This window comes from Suricata suricatta, chromosome X (genome assembly GCF_006229205.1).
Source record: "Suricata suricatta isolate VVHF042 chromosome X, meerkat_22Aug2017_6uvM2_HiC, whole genome shotgun sequence".
Classification (NCBI taxonomy): domain Eukaryota; kingdom Metazoa; phylum Chordata; class Mammalia; order Carnivora; family Herpestidae; genus Suricata; species Suricata suricatta.
This window is the reverse complement of record NC_043717.1, coordinates 84,014,047-84,024,221: the sequence shown is the minus strand read 5'-3', so window position 1 is coordinate 84,024,221 and position 10,175 is coordinate 84,014,047. Positions and strand designations below refer to the sequence as shown.

The following is a 10,175-nucleotide window of genomic DNA, read 5'->3' as shown; positions in this document are numbered from 1 at the left end:
CAAAACATTTTAAGCATATCAGAAAAGCACTAATCATAAAGAAGAAGACTGATAAGCCTAATGAGTCAAAATTGAGAACTTCTGGGGCACCTGGTTGGCTCAGTAAGTATACCATGTGACTACTGCTCTCAAGGTCATAAGTTCAAGCCCCATGTTGGGTGTAAAGAGAACTTAAATAAATAAAAACCACACACAAAAAATGAGAACTTCTATTTACCACAAGTTGCCATAAAGAAATTAACAAGCAGCTAACAAAGTTAGAGAAGACAATGCAAGTCATATAACTAGCAAACAATTAGCATCAGATATATAAAGAACTCCTACAAATCAATGAAGAAAAGTATGAATTAAATAATTATCTGACAAAAGAGGAATTATAAATGTCAAAAAAAAAAAAAACCATGAAAACTGCCCAACCTCACTTGTAATCAGAAAAACACAACATAAAAACAAATTTGGGGACACCTGGCTGGCTCAGTTGCTGGGACATGTGACTCTTGATCTCTGGAGTGTGAGTTCCAGCCCCACGATGGGTGTAGACATTACTTAAAAAGAAAAAGAAAACAGTCTTTCTTTTTAAAGTTTATTTTTATTATTATTTTGAAAGAGAAATTATGTGTGCACAATCAAGTGGGGGAGGGGCAGAGAGAGAGGGAGAGAGAATCCCAAGTAAGCTTCGTGCTGTTAGTGCAGAGCCTGCCGCAGGCCTCGATCCCAGGAACTGTGAGATCATGAAATGAGACAAAATCAAGAGTCCAACGCTCAATTAACTGAACCACCAGGAACCCCCGCCCCACATAGGGCTCTGTGCTGACAAGGCAGAGCCTGCTTGAGAGTCGCTCTGCCCCTCCCCCACTGACCACGCTTCCTCTCAAAATAAATAAATAAATATTTTAGAGGTGTGGTATTCACACTGTGTTCCACTGAGCGGTGAACAGGGTGCCAAAGCTGGAGAGTGTAAACGAGGTAAGACTCTGGGCTCCCCAACTCCAACTTCATTCAGAGCACATGCACCCTTCGGATTACCGAGAAGGTTTCAAAACCACTTCATTCCAAGCAGTCAGAAAGAAGGGGGCATCCTGAGTCACAAGGCCCCCCTTGTACACTTACGTATTTCTATGGCATTAGCTATTTTGTGCAAGAGATCAAAAGTTTAGATACCAATAGCCACTGCCCACAGGTGACAAACTCTAACTAAAGCCAAAACAGTCATCAGAGGCCATGATGAGAAAATTCGTACTTACATACATGCAACTTTTCAGAAACTCATCCATGACGACATGGGTAAAGAGGGTTCCTTCTTTAGCCACCTGTAAGCTTCACAATCATTATCAACATTAAGGGGGGCTTGTCCCTTATTCTTTTTAACCCTATTTCTGTTGCTCACTCACGCTCTTAAAATGTCCCATGTGGCTATATATTTTTTCTTTTACAAAGTACGTCACCAACTGTGAAAATCTGCCAACTCCCCATTATTTCAGAGTTTCTCCAAACCCCCAGCATCAATCATGGAGTATAATTGCAAAAAATATTCTGATCTGGCTGTATGATTCAGCAATTCCAGTATCTAAATGGAGCCAATCAAAAATGTTTTTATGGCTTTTATTTTATTTTTCTCTGTAGCATTTTCGACCCGGTACAACATCCCTGCTGACTTTGTCTTTTTGTTTGGCAAAGGTCAGCTTTGACTATGCACTGGTGTTTCAGCAGAGATGGATAATCTGCTTAATGAGGGCAATTTTCTGCTCTGACCTACCCTTTAATTATTTTTTAATCATATATTTGGCATATTTGGTCATAGTAGTTCACCACTTCCTTTGCAAAGTTGCCTTGTAAATGAAAATGAGCAAAATTATTCCAGACAGTATGGAATGAAGTTATCACAGTAAGGGTGAGCCTCACTTTACGATGGATGTAAGTCCCCAGAATATGGCCACAAATGGCACTTCAGTAAATCCAGCCTTATCTTTCCATAAACGAACATGATCATTTGTCATATGCTTCATATTCATCTTTGAGTAATCTCTTATTATTTGTTCTTGAATTTTTTATTTCACTTAGGACTCTCCTCCAAGTTGTTAATGCTCTATAAATGAATATCAAATATACCTCAAGGATGTAATATTTAAAGAACCAAAATTAGACATCTGGGGATATAGGCAGCCATTTTATAACGTGACTAATCATCACCCTAATTTGTTGGGGCTTTTAGCTTTGAACTTTTATTCACAGACAAATAGTCTTATATACAAATACCATTATAAAGGATTCAGTATAAAAAGCATTTCTAAGTCCTACTGGTGATCTTGTACTCAATAAAGAAGTTGCTCTGTGCAGTGTACTACAAACTAGCATACCAGCACTTTGGGAGATACACCTGCTGTACCAGGATTTGTGGTATCCAGCCTGGCCCGGGGATTCCTGGCATATCACTTACTCAGACCTTAGGAGCAAGAAGAGATTCAGGTAATTTAACTAAGTAATTAAAAGCAATATGTTTTTTATTAAAATGAACCCATATTCTAAAACAAGAAGTTATCTGCATATAGTTTTAAGGTAAAGTACATCTATTCAAAGAAATATGTTGCGTTCAGAGGTACTTAGAACTTTGCCCCCTCACCCTCACTTACGTTTACTTTTCACTTTGATTAGCGGTACGTCGGCAGGAAAGTTTGAGAAGCCAGAGCTACAGCATTTTGACAAGAAGCTATTTGAACACTTCATATAATGGGTGGGCTTTCACCCGAAAAAGGAAAGCACTCGCATTACCAAAAAACAAAAACGAACCAAAAACAACCAACCAACCAACCCAACAATCTTTTAAGGGTAAACTGCCTGCCTCAGGACTGTGTCTTCAGATATTACAGTGCCGGCAGGCTGGCTCCCCACCCCTCCCCCATTCCAGATTAGCCTTTTTCCAGTGCTGGGCTACTTTTTCTTTTATCTTTTTTTTTTAGGCTACTTTTTCTTGAAGCATAAGACAAGCACCCTACCACACTCCACTTGCTCTTTCTCCTTACCGGAACAGGGGTAGGTAAGAAGGGCTCAAAGTTGTAGCCACCCACTTGCAATTCCACCTCCCCTCACGGACTAGGGAGGGTAGTGCACATGCGCTCCCGGGGTCAGGAAGGTTAACGTCCGTTCCCTTTGCGCCTTGCCAGCCAAATCATGGAGCACACTGGGGGGTCGCCGTCACAGCCAGGAAGAACGGTAGGATTCTAAGGTGGGGGGGGGGGTGCGAATTGTTTGGAAATGAGCTAAGATCTAATGATCTTGGGGGACTTTGGGATAAACATATTAGGTGAAAAGGATGATACCCTAGTTCATTTCTGTTCGCAAATGCTAATTACCGACTAACATCTAGGGGTCGATGATACCATGCAAGCATGCTTTTGGCTAATGCCTGCGCTATTTTACATGGAAAACAAGGTGATAAGATGTGTCCAGGCTGTAGTAATCTTGTGGAGCGAATTGAGGAACATACACAAGGTTCTCTAATCATGTGTGGAGCTGTTCAAGGATGCAAGAGAGCATACTCATCTCAAAGAGGTTTAGAGGCTCGCGTCACCCACCATCTTATGAGGGCTGAAAAGCCTGCTTCCGGTGCTTAACTTGAAAATGTTCACCCTACATCTTGCCCATCACTGTAAGGACGCAGCTCCGATCCGGCCCTCCCCACCGGGCCTTCCCAGCCTTCCCGGAGCCGGTCTCGGAGCATCGCTGTGGTGGAAATGCGCCCAGCAGGAGCGGGGCGCAGGCTGAGGGGGGGCGGTCCCCCGCCTGCCGCAGGTCCGATCCAGCCTTCCCCTGTACTTAAAGGGGAAGGCGCCGGCTTCTCCTGAAATGGCGCACCTTAAGGAGGGACAACTCCTGCGGCGCCCAATCAGGAGAGACCAGCGGCTACCTTTGACCTTTCTAGAGGCGGGCCTAGTCATGCCCCACGTGGGGCGTCCTGGGCCCACTCTGATTGGTCAATACTCCAACTATTGTGATTGGCTCCCACAACTGCCAGTATTGATGGGGGGCAGGGATTGGATCACTGTACACCTGTCATCATTTCCTATAACTTCCCCTCCCAGAGGCATAAAAGGCCCTGCCCTGCCTTTGTTCGGGGCTCTGTCCACGTGGCCATCAGGTTGGGTGGAGACTGTGAGCCCAGCTTAAGCTTGTAATAAAGGCCCTTTGCTTTTGCAGGCGTGACTCAGTCTCCCTAGCAGTCTCTGGTGTTTGTTTTAGGGGTGATTTTACAAATGGGTATAACATCACCACATAAAATCTCTGTTTTCTAAGGTTGCCACACAAGCATCATCTGAACCATATTCCAGGGCAGTGTATCATACCACCACCTCCTTTCCAACATGTTCCTCACAAACCATATAATCAGCGATTAGAAGATCTTTGTGCTCGTCCAGTAGAATTCATTGTACACAGGGGCGCCTGGGTGGCTCCGCGGTTAAGTGTCTGACTTCAGCTCCCGTCCTGATCTCACAGTCTGTGGGTTTGAGCCTTGCATCCGGCTTTGTGCTGGCAGCTCAGAGCCTGGAGCCTGCTTCATATTCTGTATCTCCCTCTCTCTCTCTCTGCCTATCCCCCACTCATGCTTTGTTTCTCTCTGTCTCAATAATAAATAAACATAAAAGAAATTTTTTTAAAGAATTCATTGTACACAGCTTCACCTCAACCTCCTTCAGTGAGTCAGGAAACTTTTGTATTTGAACAAGGAAACAACTTAATAACTGTTCCTATTCAGAATGACTCAAATTCAGATACTTGAGAACCGCCACCTCCTGCTTCTATACAAGAGCTCACCATCATCCTGACTACCAAGGCCAACCCCTGGTATTCTCATCATATTACGCCTCAAAGCAACATTCTGTGCATATTCTCACCTCCTCCACCAATAAGCCATCAAATGCCACATCCTTCCCAGGTTGCAGGTACTTCTGACTTGATTCACAGCCGAGCTTCACGTCTACCAATGACTTCTCCATCAGCTTTTCCATAGACATATTATTGCTCAAAAGCTACTTATGAAATATCTTCCTCTGGGACCTGTACCATTTCAACAGAGTAGTTCACTTGGAAGTACACCCTCATCACTGTTGTAATTCACACCCCTTCCCCCAATTCACTGAAAATCAAGGAACTAAGAGCCCTCCATTTATCAAACTAAGGGAAGTGAGTCATGGTACAAGGCCGGTACCCAGAGGACCACCCACTCCTTCCTCCGTGAGTGTGGGCTCTGTCTTCTCAGACCCTACTTTTTGGACTGTATCATCCAGATCAGACAAGACACAAACCATATTACCAATGATAATAATATTTTGAACAGGAGATATGAGAAGGAAAAAAAACTCAAGTATTATCAACCTTTTCATTAAGCTCTGACCATTTGGGGCAAGGAAGGACCTCTTACAGAGATGGCTCTAAAGCCTCATAAAGTCTTGTCTCTTAAATTGTTTTTAAGCCTTGATCTCAAGAATGATTTCAAGTACTTTACTACTGTGCAGAAAAGTGGTTCAGATGAGCTTAGCTTTCTATGCTTTAACAACTTTGTTCTTCCACTGTAGTAAAGTGGACCCAGAAGTGACCGTTCGCAATATTATTTCCTGAAAAGAAAATTACATTCTACTCTCAAAAGTCTTGTTTTTCTTAAACATACTTAGTTTGTCTTGTGATATATTTTGTTAACTGGCTTAAAAGGAGTACATTTCAATATGGTTGTAAGAAACAATAATGCTGTGGGGCACCTGGGTGGCTCAGTCGGTTGAGCCTCTGACTCCTGGTTTCTGCTCAGGTCATGGTCTGGTGGTTGTGGGGTCAAGCCCTGAGTCTGGCTCCTCACTGAGCATGGAGAGTGCTTAAGAGTCTCTCTCTCATCTCTCCCTCTCTCTCTGCTCCTCCCTTGCTGATGCTCTCTCTCTCAAAAATAAACAAAAAAACCAATTATGCCTTTATACACAAATCTATTTCTCTATAACTTCTAATCTTCTTGCATCTAGGCCCAAATTCCTTTCTCTTTAATGTAGCTGAGGCTCTGTGACCCAGACTATCTGCAGGCTAAGCCCTGCCCCGGATTTTAGAAGCTGTACAAACCAGAAATATCTACGTAGCTCTAGCCCTAATCTGTCAAACCCAGCCTCAAATCTCTCTTGCTACTCCAACCCTGACCTAATGTACCATTTATAATGGGCATCACCCCTTTGCTGTGTTAAAAGATAAACTGAGGAGGGGTGTCTGGCTGGCTCAGTTGGAAGAGCATGAGACTCTTTATCTCAGGGTTGTGAGTTTAGGCCCCACACTAGGTATAGAGATTACTAAAAAAATTACAAATTAAAAACTTGAAAGATAAACTGAGGCATATTAAACTTTATAAGGGTTTATTTGAGCAAAAGGAAATCAGGCAGTATCCAATATTGTAACTAGAAATTGTTCTGATGAGCTATATAAAATGAAAGAGTTAGGGGTGCCTGGGTGTCTCAGTCGGTTGAGCATCTGACTCTTGATTTCAACTCAGATCATGATCTCAGGGTTGTGAGATCAGGACCTGCACTGGGCTGCTCACTGGGTGTGAACTCTGCTTAAGATTCTCCCTCTCCTGCCTCTCCCTGGCTTGTACACTCTCTTGAATAAATAAGTAAGTAAGTAAGTAAGTAAATAAATAATAAAATGACTTCTATAGGTAGAAGGAAAGCGGAACAACGAAGTTATCCCAGGCAAAAAAGCAGATTGGTTGTTGTAAGGTTACTTTCCTTTAGGGGATGCCACGGCTCTATGAGGCAAATTACTTAACTAGTGCTGGTCAGGTGATTCCTGATTGAATGGTTTAAGATTGCATTTCTGGGGGCCCCTGGGTGGCTCAGTCAGTTAAGTGTCTGACTCTTGATTTCGGTTCAGGTCATGGTCTCATGGTTCATTCGTTCGAGCCCTGCATTAGGCTCAGTGCTGCTGGTGTAGAACCTGCTTGGGATTCTCTCTCTCTCTCTCTCTCTCTCTCTCTCTCTCTCTCTCTCTCTCTGCACCTCGACTGCTCTCTCTCTCTCAAAACAAATAAATAAACCTAAAAAAAAAAGATTGCATTTCTGGAAGAACTGAAACTATAATTATGTCTTGGTTTGGTGACATGGGGCTTAGCATAAGTGACTCTAGTTTGTTGTCTCGTTTTTAACAGCTGAAATCCAGAGCTCACCTCATAGTCTAGATCCAGCTACTAAGGAAGGCCTTTTCTTCTTCCTGTGTGTGACACCCTATCTGGGTAATTTATTAGCTAGTAGAGGCCCTCTAGGACCATGACCTTGACTATTCTTTGCCAGGGTAAGGGTAAAACAAATCTAAAAAAATTTAATTTAAGAACTTCCCCAATCCAAAAAAGTAGAGAATTTTCCTCCCCACCACCCACTTTTCTTTTAAAATTTCCTTCAGAGGGGCCTGCTGGGTGGCTCAGTAGGTTGAGTGTCCAACTTCGGCTCAGGTCATGATCTCACAGTTCGTGAGTTCGAGCCCCGCGTCAGGCTCTGTGCTGACAGCTCATAGCCTGAAGCCTGCTTCAGATTCTGTGTCTCCCTCCCTCTTTGCCCCTCCTCTGTCCGTGCTCTCGCTCTGTCTCTCAAAGATGAATAAACATTAAAAATTTTTTTTTTAATTTTTAATGGTTTCTTTTTTAATTTATTTTTGAGAGACAGAGAGAGACAAGTGGGAGCAGGGGAGTGTCAGAGAGAGAGGGACACACAGAATCTGAAGCAGGCTCCAGGCTCTGAGCTAGCTGTCGCACAGAGCCTGACGTGGGGCTCAAACCCACGAACCATGAGTTCATGACTTGAGCCAAAGCCGGGCGCTTAACCGATTAAGCCACCCAGGCGCCCCTAAAAATTTTTTTAAATAAACACTTCTTTTTCTGTGCCCAGAAAGACTCACAGAATTGTTCCACAGCGTCTTTCCAGTTTGTAGCCCCACATATAGGGATGTGCACTGGCTGCCACAGGGAATTTTGCAACCAGCAAACTTCACTGAGGTCATGGAGAAAACACATTGGGGACTAGAAAATGATACACGAGGCGGGTGTTGTGGCCAAGGAAAGCTATCAACCACCCTTTACAACTATAGAAGAACTAAGGACTTTAGAAACCCATCAAGAGGAATTACTTAATGCCTTTCCGCTAATGATGAGCAGGGAAACGCTGGCAAGAGGTGCCCAGAACTAAGTGGGTCCTCAGGTGATTTCCATTAGCAGTTTGTTATTTTCTCAACATTCACTGGCATGGAAGCAGGGGCAGATCAAAATCACCCTCTAGTACTTACTCACCTTTGTACTGGCTCTCTTGCCAACTACCCAAACTCAAGTTCAATCAGATAGACTGAAAAGGCAAAAGGACAGACTATTACTCAAATCCTCGCAGCAGCTAAGCCAAAGAAGAGAAAAAAATGAAAACCCACAGTGTTAGCTACTCAGCTAATTTACTAAAGGGAATAACCCTCCTCTGGTCCACCTATGAAGGGAGCAGAGGAAGAAGGGAAAATTATGTTTCATTATTGCAAGAAGCCAGGACATTGGAAGAGAGATTGTAGGAAGTGATTCTAGAGGGTACACAAATTGCAATAAGAGAATCAAGAAAACCCAGAAAGACAAAACCTTCAGCTAGGAAATAATTGGCAAATGGCTCAAAAACTTGCAGATTGGGGGAATCTTAGGGGTGGGAACTAGAGAATAATATGCTTCAATAACTTTCTCTCGGGTTAACCTATCCTTACCTTTTCTGATAGACCAGTGCTCCTTATTCTGCAGTTAACTTGGAAATTTCTCATTTTGCATCTGGCTGCTACAGAAATACAGGTTGTTGCTATTTTATGTCAGCTTTCTCACTGTTCCTTTTCCTCAGTGGTTTCCATTTCGATTTTTCCCTCTGACTGAGGAACATGTTTTCTTACACTCTCCTGATTCTCTTATAAACCTACTGGGGAGCGACGGTGCTGTGCAAATAAAGGTGCATAATCAGTGCTCCAGATGAAGTGTTTTGCCGAGCTCCCTTGGAAAAAGTCACCTGATTTCGTTACTCTGTGCCAGAGCTGAGACAAATTGATGCATCACTTTAGGCCATTATTTAGCAATAATGATACTAGTTTAATTTGAGATAGAAAACCAGTAAAATTAGCTTACCAAAAGGATAAGCCATGTCCATGTGTAAAACAATATCTTTTGTTTAGAGCTCAATTTGAAGGGATAAAACTCGTTATGTGTTAAAATTGGGGGAAAAATTTTTATTTAAGAATAAAAATAAACAAAATAGGCAAAGAAAGGAGGCACAATTTTGAAAGTGGATTCACCCGGTAATACTCACATACTTTAGTAAAAAAGGAAGATAAATTTGATGCAGATGGTTGACTACTATGTAGATTTGTACAGTATCTTAGAGAAGTAAATAAATTTTCTGTTCCTTAACCTATGGAGTTCCTAATCCTCAACTCTTCTGACTTTAATACCATTGTCTACAAAGTTGTTCACTGTAACTGATCTATATTGCCCTCTTTTTCTTCTTTCTTTTCTTTTTGCGTTTCTTCTAGTGGGTGAGTCTATATTCTTGTTCGTTTTACTAATGAAGGAGTCATAGTAAGTCTTATGAAGTTAAAGAAAGGGTTCAGGGGACTCCCTTACTATTTTCTCTAGTGATTTACAGGAAAACAGAGAAATTTTTCCCATCAGGAAGATCTATGATTATTCAACATGTAGATGACTTCGTAGTAATTCCAGTAATGTAAAACTGATGTTCTGGCTTCAAAAGGGCTCAAGGCCACCCTTTCCATTTGTTTTGTACTAAAAATAAAGATGCATCCAGATTGGTCTGTAGTCTAATCCCAGCTTTCGAAGTTAAAATTCTAGTAGCAGCCACCACACTTACTGAAAAGGCTCAAGCCCTCCCACTGGGTCACTGACATACTGGAGTATCCCTCATGTGATACTTATCTCACAAGAATATACAACCCAGCATTTGTTGTAGGGGTTGACAGATGTGGACTGTCAGACTGTCTAGGAACAAGCATTATTACCCAATCTTAATACTATGATTGGAAGATACAATTTCCTAAACGTGCTACTTGTTTATCAGATTGGGAAACTGAGTAGATGATCCTGATTGTACAACTGTAATAAAAGAAAAGTGAGGCCCCAGTGTAATACCCAA

The 10,175-nt window shown here is 42.4% G+C and overlaps 1 pseudogene; it reads left to right on the top strand.

Annotated features, from left to right (window-relative positions):
• The first annotated feature begins 3,267 nt into the window (after window positions 1-3,267).
• Window positions 3,268-5,314, top strand: LOC115283485 (annotated as a pseudogene).
• Window positions 5,315-10,175: the final 4,861 nt, after the last annotated feature.